The sequence below is a fragment of the Tachyglossus aculeatus genome, chromosome 14 (genome assembly GCF_015852505.1).
Source record: "Tachyglossus aculeatus isolate mTacAcu1 chromosome 14, mTacAcu1.pri, whole genome shotgun sequence".
Lineage (NCBI taxonomy): Eukaryota > Metazoa > Chordata > Mammalia > Monotremata > Tachyglossidae > Tachyglossus > Tachyglossus aculeatus.
This window is the reverse complement of record NC_052079.1, coordinates 3,979,368-3,995,388: the sequence shown is the minus strand read 5'-3', so window position 1 is coordinate 3,995,388 and position 16,021 is coordinate 3,979,368. Positions and strand designations below refer to the sequence as shown.

The 16,021-nt window shown below is 48.2% G+C and overlaps 1 protein-coding gene across 2 annotated transcripts in view; it reads left to right on the top strand.

Annotated features, from left to right (window-relative positions):
* The first annotated feature begins 6,018 nt into the window (after positions 1-6,018).
* GNG2 (G protein subunit gamma 2) overlaps positions 6,019-16,021 on the top strand; it is a 93,165-nt gene continuing 83,162 nt past the window's right edge. The window contains exon 1 of one of the 2 annotated variants that reach the window (XM_038756635.1): positions 6,019-6,312. The gene's annotated coding sequence lies outside the window, so the exon portion shown is untranslated. The remainder of the gene's footprint in view (positions 6,313-16,021) is intronic. The other variant, XM_038756634.1, reaches the window with a different exon arrangement.

Below are 16,021 nucleotides of genomic sequence, written 5' to 3'. Positions count from 1 at the left end.
CCCGACAGACCCACATGGGTAACAACTGCAGCCTGTGGCTTGGAATCCCCGTCTGAGACATTTTAAAGGACCTAAAAGCCAAACCCTTGACATTTGGAAAACCCCAAATGCTGCTTCTCTCCACTTCAATCCATACTTCATGCTGCTGCCCAGCTTATCTTTGTCCAGAAACGCTCTGGGCATATCACTCCCCTCCTCAAAAATCTCCAGTGGCTACCAATCAATCTGCGCATCAGGCAGAAACTCCTCACCCCGGGCTTCCAGGCTGTCCATCCATCCCCTCGCCCCCTCCTACCTCACCTCCCTTCTGTCCTTCTCCAGCCCAGCCCGCACCCTCCGCTCCTCTGCCACCGCTAATCTCCTCATTGTACCTCGTTCTTGCCTGTCCCGCCGTCGACCCCCGGCCCACGTCCTCCCCCGGGCCTGAAATGCCCCCAATCCCTCTGCCCATCCGCCAAGCTAGCTCTCTTCCTCCCTTCAAGGCCCTACTGAGAGCTCACCTCCTCCAGGAGGCCTTCCCAGACTGAGCCCCTTCCTTCCTCTCCCCCTCGTCCCCCTCTCCATCCCCCCATCTTACCTCCTTCCCTTCCCCACAGCACCTGTATATATGTATATATGGTTGTACATATTTATTACTCTATTTATTTATTTATTTATTTATTTATTTTACTTGTACATTTCTATCCTATTTATTTTATTTTGTTGGTATGTTTGGTTCTGTTCTCTGTCTCCCCCTTTTAGACTGTGAGCCCACTGTTGGGTAGGGACTGTCTCTATGTGTTGCCAGTTTGTACTTCCCAAGCGCTTAGTACAGTGCTCTGCACATAGTAAGCGCTCAATAAATACGATTGATTGATTGATTGATTGATTGCTTCTCTGCATTGTTCGGTCACGCCTGCCTAAAAACAGACTTCAGTCCATCGGTGGTATTTGGTGAGTGCTTACTGTGTGCAGAACGTGGACACAAGCTTGGGAGAGTATGGCACAACAGAGTTGGTAGACAAATTGACTTCCTTCCCCGGGAAAGAAAGGCTGTTAGGGCTGGACTTGGGCGCAGCCTTCTTTCTGGAAATTCGTGACATCTTGCAGTCTTTCTCCGCTCTGGAAGCCGAGTTGTAGAGGCACACCTGTGTCCTCCTGGCCTGATCCCCCTCCCTCCACCTGCCCGCCACATCCACCCCATCCCTGCTCAGCCGCTCCGCTGTGATTAAGAGGAGTTTTCCCACCGAGCAAATCCGATTCTTTCACTCTTCGCATATTTCCTTTCATTCAGTCGTATTTATTGAGCGCTTACTGTGTGCAGAGCACTGGACTAAGCGCTTGGGAAGTACAAGTTGGCAACAGCGGGTTCACAGTCTAGAAGACTGGTTTCCTTCGGTCCTTCCAGAGGAGGGTCTGAGAAACCAGTGAGATCTCTCGACACTCGCATCTTATTTCGTTTCCGGGCCTCGGTCCCCGCCGGAATTGTTAGGACACCAGTTGTTTGTCGTCGGTCTCCCCCTTCTAGACCGTGAGCCCGTTGTTGGGTAGGGACCGTCTCTCTATGTGTTGCCCGTTTGTACTTCCCAAGCGCTTAGTACAGTGCTCTACACACAGGAAGCGCTCAATAAATGCCCATCCGCCAAGCTAGCTCTCTTCCTCCCTTCAAGGCCCTGCTGAGAGCTCACCTCCTCCAGGAGGCCTTCCCAGACTGAGCCCCTTCCTTCCTCTCCCCCTCGCCCCCCTCTCCATCCCCCATCTTACCTCCTTCCCTTCCCCACAGCACCTGTATATATGGATATATGTTTGTACATATTTATTACTCTATTTATTTTACTTGTACATATCTATCCTATTTATTTTATTTTGTTAGTATGTTTGGTTTTGTTCTCTGTCTCCCCCTTTTAGACCGTGAGCCCACTGTTGGGTAGGGACCGTCTCTATATGTTGCCAACTTGGACTTCCCAAGCGCTTAGTACACTGCTCTGCACCTAGTAAGCGCTCAATAAATACGATTGATGATGATGATGATGAATAAAGACAACTGAATGAATAGGACTGGCAAACCATCCCCAGTGCTTAGTAGAGTGTCTGGCACATAGTAAGCGTTTAACAAGTCCCGCAGTTATTATCATTAAGGGACCCGTCTAAGGGCACCCAGGGGGTGGGTGGACTCAACCCTGGGTCTCCCGATCCTCAGCTCCCGTGCCCTTTCCACTAGGCTACACCGCCTCAGCGTCCATCAAGAAAGGCTTGTTTTCTTCCTCTGTTAACAAAGAGCTTCTCATGTCTTAGAATCAGCCTTCCTCTTCTCTGGCATACGGGGCGCGTGAGTGGCAGCAGCCACAAAGGTCACTCGGAGGCTGGGCACTGAATCACCGGATTGAAAGGGAACCGGTGAAAAGAACACAGGAGCAGCTGTATGACCTTGGGCTGGTCACTTGAGGTCACCCCTCCCTGGGCCTCAGTTTCCTCATCTGTAAAATGGAGATAAGATAGATTGTAAGCCCCCCCCCCCCCCCCCCCCCCCCCCCGTGAGGGTCAGGGCTCTGTCCGATCTGACAGCCTTCCTCCAGCACTTAGGCATACATGCCATCTTTTAGACTGTGAGCCCACTGTTGGGTAGGGACCGTCTCTATATGTTGCCAACTTGGACTTCCCAAGCGCTTAGTACAGTGCTCTGCACACAGTAAGCGCTCAATAAATACGATTGATTGATTGATCTTCTTATGATTACTACTTAGCTGATCTCATAATGACCTCCCTTCTGTACTCTTGGCCTCGCCTTGGAGGGTACCATCGGCTTTTCTGTTTGGATTCGAACTAGGCTGGTCGGAGGCTAGCGTGTTCTATATACAGCATCTCCCTTTCTAAGTGTTTTCAGCTTGTGCTTCGAAAAACGGTTTCCGGATTTTCTCCTCCACAAACATTCCACTCTGGAACTTCCCGATTTGGGCAAGATTGCTTGAGAGCCGGTTTTTAGGAAAAAAAACCAAAACAACAACCCTAAAACTAAGCAAAATCCCGGAAAAATTTAAAATGGACAAGCTCCGAAGCAGCTGGGAAGTTTATTTTCGTGCAGATTCCATGCATTTCGGGAGTAAAGTAGTGGACACACACCCCCACCCCAAAAATCTTTCTTAGGGGCAGGAATGGGGTGACTTGGGGGCCCAAGCCTGCATGAGTCACGTGTCAAAGACTACAGTCCTCTCCACAACGTGGATTTCCTGGCCTTCCGATCGGGTCGTTCACCTATTGAGAAGTAGGGGAGGGAACGTTGGGTCACCGCTGTGGAACCAGAAACATTTACCGTCAACCCAGAAGGCGTCAACATCTTCCCTAAGGAGAGGCCTGTAGTTGCTCCCCGATGTGCTGATATGAAATTAAAGCTCTCCATTAGCCTGCCCTGCCCTGCCCCATCCAATCAATCAATCAATCTTATTTATTGAGCGCTTACTGTGTGCAGAGCACTGTACTAAGCGCTTGGGAAGTCCAACTTGGCAACATAGAGAGGGTCCCTACCCATCAACGGGCTCACAGTCTAGAAGGGGGAGAGTTGCCCTCATCCCCTGCCGTAACCTCTTTTGTTCTCCTCTCCAGCCAAACCAACTTAGCTTAGTCTCCTCCGGCTTCTTTGCCCCTGCTCCGGTATTGTGTCTTCCCCCAACCCTATCCAAAACCCGCCCCATTTCTTCCCTCTCCTCCTCAAACTCCACCTTCTCCGTGAGGCCTTCCCAAATGGCTGCCCACCCACCTGGAACCCCCTGCACTTAATTTGGCCCCTGCAAGTGAGATCCTTGACACTGTGGATTCCCATCGGTGACTATCGGTGTCAGTAAGGACTTCCTGCTCCTGCTCTTCCTGCTGCTGCCCCTTCCTTGGAAATGCCCTGCAGAAGTTCCCTGGGCTCCCTCCTTTTTCCTCTCCTTCTCCCCATCCCTCCCTTCCTACCTCCTTCCCCTCCCCACAGCCCCTGTATATATGTTTGGACAGATTTATTACTCTATTTTACTTGTACATATTTACTATTCTATTTATTTTGTTAATGCTGTGCATCTAGCTTTATTTCTATTTATTCTGATGACTTGACACCCGTCCACATGTTTTGTTGTCCGTCTCCCCCTTCTAGACTGTGAGCCCGTTGTTGGGTAGGGACCGTCTCTATATGTTGCCATCTTGTACTTCCCAAGCGCTTAGTACAGTGCTCTGTATACGGTAAGCACTCAATAAATACGATTGAACGAATGAATGAATGAATGAATGGTGAGAACCCCCTCCCCAGCCCTCTCACCTGTCACCTAGCAGCCCAGCCTTGGGCCGGGACTTTCCTGCAGTGGAGGGCGGAAGGCAGTGTGCTCGGGTGCAGCCCCTGTGATTCATTGCTTCCTCATCCCACCCCCTCTGCCACCCTCCACCCCTTCACCCTCCTCCCTGCCCTCCCTGCAAGAACAGGAGCAGCAGCAGGAAGAGCAAGAGCAGGGGTAGAAACAAGAGGAGCAGGAGCATCAGCAGGAGGAGCAGGAACAGGAGCAGCAGCAGGAAGAGCAAGGCAGGAGCAAGAGCAGGAGCATCAGCAGGAACAGCAAGAGCTGGAGCAGCAGCAGGAAAAGCAGGAAGAGCAAGGCAGGAGGAAGAACAGGAGCAGCAGCAGGAAGAGCAGGAGCAAGAGCAGGAACATCAGCAGGAGGAGCAGGAACAGGAGCAGCAGCAGCGGGATTATTATTAATCATATTTATTGAGCGCTCCCTGTGTGCAAAGCACTGTACTAAGCACTTGGGAAAGGACAGTACAACATCAAACACACTTCGTACCCACAGGGAGCTCACAGTCCAGAGGGGGAGCCATTCATTAATATAAATAAATAGATAAATATCACCCTCCTCTCGGCCTCCCTGCTTCCCCTCCCCACCCCAGGGGCCGATGGGTGGAGGGACGGTTGTCCCAGGGTGCCCAGACCACAGGGCCGCCCGGGAGGGAGGGGAACCCGGAGGACCCTGGGGGGCTGCAGCCTCCCGCTCCTGCTTGGCTCTTCCTTCTCCTGCTCTTCCTGCTGCTCTTGTTCATGCTGCTTCTCCTGCTCTTGCTCTTCTTGCTCCTGCTCTTCTTGTTCCTGCTTCTGCAGTTCTTGTTCCTGCTCCTGCCTTGCTCTTCCTGCTCCTGCTCTTCATGTTGATGCTCCTGCCTTGCTCCTCCTGCTGCTGCTCCTGTTCCTGCTCCTCCTGCTGATGTTCCTGCTCTTGCTCCTGCTCTTCCTGCTGCTGCTCCTGTTCTTCCTCCTGCCTTGCTCTTCCTGCTTTTCCTGCTGCTGCTACAACTCTTGCTCTTCCTGCTGATACTTCTGCTCTTGCTCCCGCCTTGCTCTTCCTGCTGCTGCCCCTGTTCCTGCTCCTCCTGCTGATGCTCCTGCTCTTCTTGTTTCTACCCCTGCTCTTGCTCTTCCTGCGGCTGCTCCTGTTCTTGCTCCTGCCTTGCTCTTCCTGCTTTTCCTGCTGCTGCTACAACTCTTGCTCTTCCTGCTGATACTTCTGCTCTTGCTCCCGCCTTGCTCTTCCTGCTGCTGCCCCTGTTCCTGCTCCTCCTGCTGATGCTCCTGCTCTTCTTGTTTCTACCCCTGCTCTTGCTCTTCCTGCGGCTGCTCCTGTTCTTGCTCCTGCCTTGCTCTTCCTGCTTTTCCTGATGCTGCTCCAGCTCTTGCTCTTCCCGCTGCTGCTCCTGTTCTTTCTCCTGCCTTGCTCTTCCTGCTTTTCCTGCTCCTGCTCTTCCTGCTGCTCCTGCTCTTCCCGCTGATGCTCCTGCTCTTCCTGCTCCTGCCTCGCTCTTCCTGCTCCCGCTTTTCCGGCTGATGCTCCTGCCCTTCTTCTTCCTGCTCCTGCTCTTGCTCTTCCTGCTGCTGCTCCTGCTCCTATTCTTGCTCCTGCTCTTCCTGCTGATGCTCCTGCCCAGGTGGTTCGCGCAAATGGAAGGAGAGGAGGAGAGGGAGAAGGAGAAAAGACAGCAGCAGCAACAGCCCACATTTGGAGGAGGAGAAGGAGGAGGAGGAGGAAGGAGGAGATGCGTTGCCGCTGCTTCCTGATTGAAGACAAAAGCGGGGAGGGGAGAAGGACTGGGCTCTCCGTGCCCCCGCCTCCCTCATCCCCGCAGACATTCACAGACACAGACACACACATAGACGTACACACACACACACACACACACACACACACACACACACACAGAGAGAAAGAGAGAGAGAGAGGAGTCGCTGCGGCCGCCGGGCTGGGCTCCTGCCCATTTTCCCGCTCCTTTCCGAAGAGATCAGGCACTTGGTCGCCCGAGCAGCCTCGAGGAGCTAAGGTAAAAGAAAACCCCTTTCCATTTTCATCCTCTTAGTCCACGGAATGTACGGAGCAGAGGGCTCTTAGGGCCAGGATTTCAGAACCGGGGAGGGGCAGGGTGCCCCTGTGTGTGTGTGTGTGTGTGTGTGTGTTTTGGGGAAGGGGGGAAGGATGAAAATGGATCATTTTTTTAAGGACTAGTGGACACTGGACATTATAAAGGGGGAGGGGGAACCAAACAACAACAGCAAAAAAAAAAAACCCAAAAAAGAAACGCCCTCCTTGAATTGCCTTTTCATTCCAATTTAAGCAATCCTCGTTCTTGGTCACAGAGATAAGCCAGATCACCCTCAGCAGACCGTTGTGCAAGATGCATAACTGTTTCCCCACCAACCTCTCCCCAATATATATATATATGCATGTATATATTGTGTGTGCATATACACACACACACATATGCATGCACATATATGTGTATGTGTGTGTATATATATATATGCATGTATATATTGTCTGTGCATATATATATACACACACATATACATATATACGCATGCACATATATGTGTGTGTGTACACACATATATGTGCATGTATATATTGCATGTGTGTGTATTATATATTTATATATACATATACACACATTTTTAGTTTAAAGGGCCCAGGATGCCGGGGGTCAGGGGCCACCCAGGAGTGGTCCAGACCCAAACGGTGTTACTACTGTGAGCCCATTGTTGGTTAGGGACCGCCTCTATATGCTGCCGCCTTTTATTTCCCAAGCGCTTAGTACAGTACTGTACACATTAAACGCTCAATAAATACGATTGAATGAATGAATGCTTCAGGGATTGGAAAGGAGCACAACGTTTCCTGCGCATCCCCGCCCTCGGACCCCATTCTTTTGTTCGAGATAAAAGGTCGTGGGGGGCTGATCTTTCTTTCGGGGAAGAAATCACTGTGGGGTTTTCAGTTGGCCAGCCAAGCCCCAGGCCTTTATTGAGGGCAGGATACTGTCAGCGCCCGCCGGGGTCCCCCAGAAACAGGGCTGACCCCCCAAAATGCCCCCAGGCTGGGCCACTGGGGTAGTAACAGCAGCTTGCCGTGGGCACCATCTGGTCATGCTTTTGTCGCCTGCCCACCCTTCCATGTTGTTCATCTTCAGGCTCCAGGCACTACCGGTGCAGTCCTTGGTGGGAGAACAGAAAATGACCAAAATCTAACTGGGTTTGTTGCCCAGCCGAGGGAGGGAAGGAAAAGCAGCCTGGTTTTATTCGCCTTCTTCAGTTCTTGAGTGATGGCTGCTTTCATGGAAAGCCTAGTACTATTTCTTGCCCTGCCTTTTTCCCCCCATCATTCACAAACGCGAATGGCTAAGGAGGCAGACCGAGATTCTTTTCGCAGAAACCAGCTGAGAAAGACTTGGGACGCGGCAGCTCTGGGAACGTTAGGGAGATATCTTGATGTCTCCAGGTGAGTCGCGGTAGATTTCCTCAAACAATTAATCAGTGATATTCATTGAGCACTTTACGATGTGCAGAAAACTGTATTAAGCACTTGGGAGAGTACAGTTCAACAGGATTAGCAGACATGTTCCGTTAATTGAAAATAATCAGGATTGAACACAGTTTTTTGGCACGAATGAATTAGAGGAGTCAAACGGGAAGGGGAGAAGTCTTTTGAGAACACAGAAAGAGCACTGCAAATAGATAATGACAGTGATCATGTGCATACATACGCTTTTATTGTTTGTGGCAATATTAAATTCTGCATGTGGGTGTATTTTTCTACCCAAGATTTCCAGTGCTGTCTTCCTAGTCGAAGTCTCTGACTAGAAATGTGTAGATGTCAGAAATGCCCCTCCAGCCCCGCCTCCATGAGAGTTGTGGCTTCTCAAATTCTGTTTTAGAATGAAAATGGGGCGTCGCAGTGCTTTCTTGGAGGCGAGCTATTATTGAGCAAGCGTGCAATTGAAAGAGCATCTTTCCACGAAAAGGAGGATGCTCTTTAATAAAGTGAATGCGGACCAAATAGAGCATCAGCCTCTAGGTAGACAAGGGAATCTCAGGAAACTTGAGCCCCAAGATGGCGATGGGGCATGTTAAAGACAGGAAAGCCACAGAGAAAGAACTGGGGCAGTTATTTTTGAAGGGGTCCAGGAACCAAAGATGGTTTGTGTACTAACTAAACCCAGTCAGAGAGAACTTTTCCTGCCTCTCGGCAAAATCTTCAAGTTGAAACCTTGGCGGGTTAGCCTTGGAAGAATAACTTGAAGTGGATTTAGGGGCTCTCTTGTTTCCCCAAGGAAATGCTGGGACCAGTTCTACCCTAGCCAAAAGAAAGGAAGAGTTGGTGATTATGTAGGGACCTTGCACTGGTCAAACTGGATCATTCTGGACAAGCAGATTTTTGTTTTAGTTTTCTGGGCAAAGGGATGCTGTTTTTTGTTTGTTTTTTGGCCCTACTGATCCATATTGGCCGTCTACCCAGCTTGAATTCACCGGATAATTGCCACTTTGTGTGGGGTAAAAAGGACCCATCGAGGTCGTTTCTGAATAATTTTTGTGTGTGTGCGTGTGAGTGAGGAGCTTGTGTAAAATGAACTCGTACATATTTTATGCTAAGGAATCCTGGCCAAAAAGGCTTAGTGCAGTCAACGGAGGCCCGACTCCCCTTGCCCAAACCAACAGAGCAGTTTTGCTGAGTTGTAGGTCACCTCCCTTAAAGGTTCAGTTTTAGGTCGGAGAGAAAGTTCAGGGCCCCTAAGAAAAGTAGGGGTAAGGTCCCAAGCAGAATAGGGATTGCCCCTTCCGTGTACCCTTTCTTTTCTGTCGAGGAAGGTAATTTTGCCTATAGTTGAACTGCCTTAACTGAGTCTTTAGTGAGTTGGTTGAGACTGAAGTTTTTCTTGGTCCGTGGCCAGTGGCTGAACTGAATTATGTCTCCGTCACGGCTGGTACTTGGGGTGAAGGTTTCAGAGTTGCATGTTGCCCTGGCCTCCTGAAATTCGGGCGAGTAGGAACAACGAGAGTAGAAAGCCTGATGTCGGGAAGCATTAGCAGATTCTTGGTTCCTATCCTTATCTAATTAAAGTTGTCTCAGATGATTGATTTTGGTCTTCACATCATTTTACTCTATTTTGTAGTCTAAATATCAAGCCCTGCTGTGGGTCTAGTGAGAAGAGAGTGACTCTCTGAATCAGGACACCCAAGGAAGTCATCAAATTTATTGAGCACTTGCTGTGGGTAAGAGCACTGCTCTAAGTGCTTGGGAGAGCATAGCGCAATCGAGTTGATAGGCACATTCCCTGCCCACAGCGAGCTTACGGTCTAGAGGAAGAGACAGGCATTAGTATAAATCAGTATATTACGGATAAGGACATAAGTGTTGTGGGGCTGAGGGAGGGGTGAATAAAGGGAGCAATAAATAAATAAATCCAAGTGCAGGGGTGATGCAGAACGGAGTGAGAGGAGATGAGGGTGCTTAGTCAAGGAAGTCCTCTTCAGTAAGTCTTTGAAGGCGGGGGGAATAATCGTCTGATGAGTATGGTACTTATTAAGCACTTGCTATGTGCCAAGCGCTACTCTAAGTGTTGGGGTAGATGCAAGTTAAGCAGGTATGAGGCCCTGTCCCACATGGGCCTCATAACTCCCATTTTCCAGATGAGGTACCTGAGGCCCAGAGCAGTGAAGTGACTTGCCCAAAGTCACCCAGCAGACATGTGATGGAGCCGGGATTAGAGGAAGGACAAGGGTGAGGGGTCGGTAGTGAGATGGAGGTGCAGCGAGTAGGTTGGCATTAGGAGCCACGCGTGCGGCCTGCGTTGAAGTAGGAGAGCAGCAAGGTGAGGTAGGAGGGAGCGAGGGGATTGAGGGTTTTAAAGCCGATGGTGAGGAGTTTCTGACGTGTCTGAGTTTCCCTAGAAGGGGGATGTCCGTGGGGGCTGTGGCGTCGGCAGTGAGCCTTACTCTCAGAACGAAGAACCATGTGTGGTGTGCCGTGAGGGCTTTGGAGTCAGAGGTCGTGGGTTCAAATTCCGGCTCCACCGCTTGCCAGCTGTGTGACTTTGGGCAAGTCACTTGACTTCTCTGGGCCTCAGTTACCTCATCTGGAAAATGGGGATGAAGACTGTGAGCCCCCCCGTGGGACAACCTGATCACCTTGTAATCTGTCCAGTGCTTAGAACAGTGCTTTGCGCATAGTAAGCACTTAAAAAATGCCATCATTATTATTATTACTATGAGACGGACAAGAATCCTGTAAACCCGCTGGCTACCGCGGGCCACACAGACTGCTGTGGCTACCAAGGCAACCAACTCCTGGGCTGTGGCGCTACTTTCATTCATTCATTCATTCATTCATTCATTCATTCAGTGGTATTTATTGAGCTACGGCATAGCATTGGCATTACAGCCCCCCGCGGGTCCTGCAGTTAAAAAAAAACAACAGAGCCAGTGGCATTGGGCAAACCACCAGCACCATGGCCAGTTTTCTTTCATTCATTCAGTCGTATTTATTGAGCACTTACTGTGTGCAGAGCACTGTGCTAAGCACTTGGTAGAGCACAATATAATAATAAACAGACGCATTCGCTGCCCACAGCAAGCTTACAGTCTAGCATTCAAACTTACTCTCTGCTGAGGGTCTCTGTCTTGAAGTCACAGGACCGAGCTCCTCTGTCCCATTCCTATTGAGTGACTCCATCATCATTATAGATATTGAAATATTGCAACACCTACACTCTGTATGCAAGCACGAATCATTTCAATATTTGTAATGCGTAATAAAAGTTGTTTTAAGGGAATATCCTTATATCATTACATCTACCTAAATGTCATCTCTGCTTTCTACTGTAATGAGTAGTGTCAGAGGGAAGGAGTTGATCTATTCTTCAATAAATCAGGTTGGCCAGGCTCACAAGTCATCACAGAATCAAAAGGAGACAAGATGCTAATGAGCCAGCAAAGTGACAAAAAAATCCCAAATTAACAGTCGCTGAATAATGGAGGGCTGCCTGAATTGACAGTTTCCCCAGAAGGTTGTGTCTCTGAATTTTTAGATGGTAGCTCTCCCCACAGAAACAGAAGAGTGTGTTTCTGGAGCCTTAACTATAAATGAAAGGGAAAGCTATCATGGTAAAGAACAAAGGCGATACATCAGAGTAATGTGAGAAGCAGCGGGGCGTAGTTAAAGAGCAGAGGCCTATCAGAGTCTGAAAGTCAAGGGTTCTAATCCTGACTCCACCACTTGTCTGTTGTGTGACCTTGGGCAAGTCACTTCACTTCTCTGGGCCTCAGTTACCTCATCCGCAAAATGAGGATTGAGACTGTGAGCCCCACGTGGGGCATGGACTGTGTGCTCTTATCTGCCCCAGCGCTTACTACAGTGGTTGGCACATCATCAGCATTTAATAAGTACCGTAATTATTATCAGAGTGATCCCATTAACCAGGTGGTAGATTTCCCCACCCTTCATCCCTCAAAACTCAGACCCATGGGAATCCACCTAATTTGCCTTGGTTATTAAATATCCCACGTGTGTAACTTGTACATATACCCATGTATATGACCATCATTCTCCCCCCACCCCTTTTTATGGCATTTGTTACTATGTACCGGGCACTGTACTAAGCGCTGCGGTAGATACAAGTTAATCATATTGGGCACAACCCATGTCCCACATGGGGCTCACAGTCTTAACCCCCATTTTACAGATGAAGGAATTGAGGCCCAGAGAAGTGAAGTGACTTGCCCGGGATTAGAATCCAGGCCCTCTGTTTCCCAGGCCTGTGCTCTTGTTATTAGGCCACGCTGTTATCCTCCCGTCCCATAGCCAAATCAATCGGTGGTATTTATTGAGTGCTTCCTTCATTCATTCATTGAGTCAATTCATTTGTATTTATTGAGCGCTTACTGTGTGCAAGGCACTGTACTAAGCGCTTAGGAGAGTACAATAGAACAGTAACGACACATTCCCTGTCCACAACGAGTTTATGGTGTGGTGTGTATTTGTACATATGTATTACTCTATTTATCTTATTAATGGTGTGTATGTAGCTATAATTCTATTTTTCTTGGTGGCATTGACACCTGTCTACTTGTTTTGTTTTGTTGTCTGTTTTCCTTCTATACTGTGACCTCATTGCTGGGTAGGGATTGTCTCTATCTGTTGCCAAATTGTACTTCCCAAGCGCTTAGTACAGTGCTCTGCACACAGTAAGCGCTCCATAAATATGATTGAATGAATGAATGAGGGGGAGACAGACATTAATAGAAGTTAATAGATGAATAAATTACAGATATAATTCTGTGTGCAAAGCACTGTGCTAGGTACTTGGGAGAATACAATACAACAGAATCGGTAGACATGTTCAGGTATGAAAGCCTAGCCTATCCTGCAGCCTCTAATTATTTTAGTTGGTGAAGAAAATAGAAGGTATTTACTGAGCAACTTACTCTGCAGAGTCCTGAACCAAATTATTGGGAAAGTACAGTGTAATTGGGTTAGTAGACACAAGAATCAATGAGTGGTATTTACTGAGCAACTTCCTCTGCAGAGTCCTGAATCAAATTGTTGGGAAAGTACAGTGTAATTGGGTTAGTAGACACAAGAATCAATGAGTGATATTTACTGAGCAACTTACTCTGCAGAGTCCTGAACCAAATTATTGGGAAAGTACAGTGTAATTGGGTTAGTAGACACAAGAATCAATGAGTGGTATTTATTGAGCAACTTACTCTGCAGAGCCCTGAGCCAAATTATTGGGAAAGTACAGTGTAATTGGGTCAGTAGACACAAGAATCAGTCAGTGGTATTTACTGAGCAACTTACTCTGCAGAGTCCTGAACCAAATTATTGGGAAAGTACAGTGTAATTGGGTTAGCAGACACAAGAATCAATGAGTGGTATTTACTGAGCAACTTTGCAGGGTCCTGAACCAAATTATTGGGAAAATACAGTGTAATTGGGTTAGTAGACACAAGAATCAATGAGTGGTATTTACTGAGCAACTTACTCTGCAGAGTCCTGAACCAAATTATTGGGAAAGTACAGTGTAATTGGGTTAGTAGACACAAGAATCAATGAGTGGTATTTATTGAGCAACTTACTCTGCAGAGTCCTGAGCCAAATTATTGGGAAAGTACAGTGTAATTGGGTCAGTAGACACAAGAATCAATCAGTGGTATTTACTGAGCAACTTACTCTGCAGAGTCCTCAACCAAATTTTTGGGAAAATACAGTGTAATTGGGTCAGTAGACACAAGAATCAATCTGTGGTATTTACTGAGCAACTTACTCTGCAGAGTCCTGAACCAAATTATTGGGAAAGTACAGTGTAATTGGGTTAGTAGACACAAGAATCAATCAGTGGTATTTACTGAGCAACTTTGCAGGGTCCTGAACCAAATTATTGGGAAAATACAGTGTAATTGGGTTAGTAGACACAAGAATCAATGAGTGGTATTTACTGAGCAACTTCCTCTGCAGAGTCCTGAACCAAATTATTGGGAAAATACAGTGTAATTGGGTCAGCAGACACAAGAAGTTCAACGGTTTACGGGGGGAGGCTGGCAGTAAATGACACAAAAGGAAAGTGGCACATTCGCACCCACAAGGTGTTAACCATCCAAGGGGGAAACACGCACAGGTGTTTACCTTCTGAGGGGGAAATACACAATGAAAAACCCAAGGTAATGATCTAGAAGAAAGTTCCCCCAAACTTGAGTTTGGGGTCATTTGCCAGGAAAGGCAAAGTGGTTTTGTGTCCATTTATGTCACCGACAATCTCGGTCTTTATTTCAAGAAAAGGCAAGTTTTTGTGGACTGCAGTGCAGGTAGAAGAGGATCGAATTACTCGCTCTGGGAATTTACAGTCAACTAGATTGTCAGCTCCTTGTGGGCAAGGATCCGGTCTCCTCCATCTGTTGTCCTTCCCACACACAATGCCCTGTATCCAGTAGGCACTCAGTAAATACCACTTATTGATCGACTGAAAATAATCTTCGGACCGGTTGATCTTCCATTTTTCTGGCTGGTAGAAAACAGTTTCAGTGCTCCTACATTTTTTTTTCCGACTCCCCTATCAAAGCCCGGAACCAGCGTGGCTCAGTGGGAAGAGCCCGGGCTTGGGAGTCAGAGGTCATGGGTTCAAATCCCGACTCCGCCAACCGTCAGCTGGGTGACTTTGGGCAAGCCACTTAACTTCTCTGTGCCTCAGTTGCCTCGTCTGTAAAATGGGGATGAAGGCCGTGAGCCCCACGTAGGACAACCTGATCAACTTGTATCCTCCCCAGCGCTTAGAACAGTGCTTTGCATGTAGTAAGCGCTTAACAAAATGCCGTCATTATTCTGAGTTGATCAATCCACAGTAATGATTGCATCTGTAGTATGTGTAGACTGTGAGCCCACTGTTGGGTAGCGACTGTCTCTATATGTTGCCATCTTGTACTTCCCAAGCGCTTAGTACAGTGCTGTGCACACAGTAAGCGCTCAATAAATACGATTGATTGATTGTAGAGTACAGTCCTAAGCAACGTGGCCAAATGGGAAGAGTATGAGCTGGAGGATCTGGGTTCTAAATCTGGTCCTGTCACTTGCCTTCTGTGTGGCCTTGGGCAAGTCACTTCACTTCTCTGGGCCTCAGTTCCCTCATCTGCAGAAAAGGGGATTAAAACTGTGAGCGCCAATGTGACGGGGACTGGGTCCAACCTGATTAGCTTATATCTACCTCAGTGTTTAGAACAGTACTTGACACGTAGTAAGCGCTTAACAAATACCGTCATCAATCATCATCCACCAGTCCTGGCAGCCCTTACATTCACACCTCGGCTGTCGAGGAAGGGAGCGAGTTGTGCCCTGGACTCTGTCTATTTATTAATCAATCAATCGTATTTATTGAGCGCTTACTGTGTGCAGAGCACTGTAGTAAGCATTTATCATCGAGACGTGTGAAGAGGGAGACCAGGGCTGGGTTTCTGTTTGTTTGTTTGGATATGGTACTTGTTAAGCGCTTACTATGTGCCCGGCGTTGTACCAAGCAGTGAGGTAGATACAAGCTAATCAGGTTGGGCACAGTCCATGTCCCACGTTGGGCTCTCCGTCTTAATTCCCATTTTCCAGATGAGGTCACTGAGGCACAGAGGAAGTGAAGTGACTTGCCCAGGGTCACCCCGCAGACAAGAGTCAGAGCCCAAGTCCTTCCGGCTCCCAGGCCTGGGCTCCATCCGTTAGGCCACGCCACTTCTCTAGAAGCAGCGTGGCTCAGTGGAAAGAGCCCGGGTTTTGGAGTCAGAGGTCATGGGTTCAAATCCCGGCTCCCCCATTTGTCACCTGTGTGACTTTGGGCAAGTCACTTCACTTCTCTGTGCCTCAGTTACCTCATCTGTAAAATGGGGATTAAGACCGTGAGCCCCCTGTGGGACAACCTGATCACCTTGTAACGTCCCCAGCGCTTAGAACAGTGCTTGACACATAGTAAGCGCTTAATAAATGCCATCATTATTAATCCATCAATCAATCAATCGTATTTATTGAGCGCTTACTGTGTGCAGAGCACTGTACTAAGCGCTTGGGAAGTACAAGTTGGCAACATATAGAGACAGTCCCTACCCAACAGTGGGCTCACAGTCTAAAAGGGGGAGACAGAGAACAAAACCAAACATACTAACAAAATAAAATAAATAGAATAGATATGTACAGGTAAAATAAATAAATAAATAGAGTAATAAATA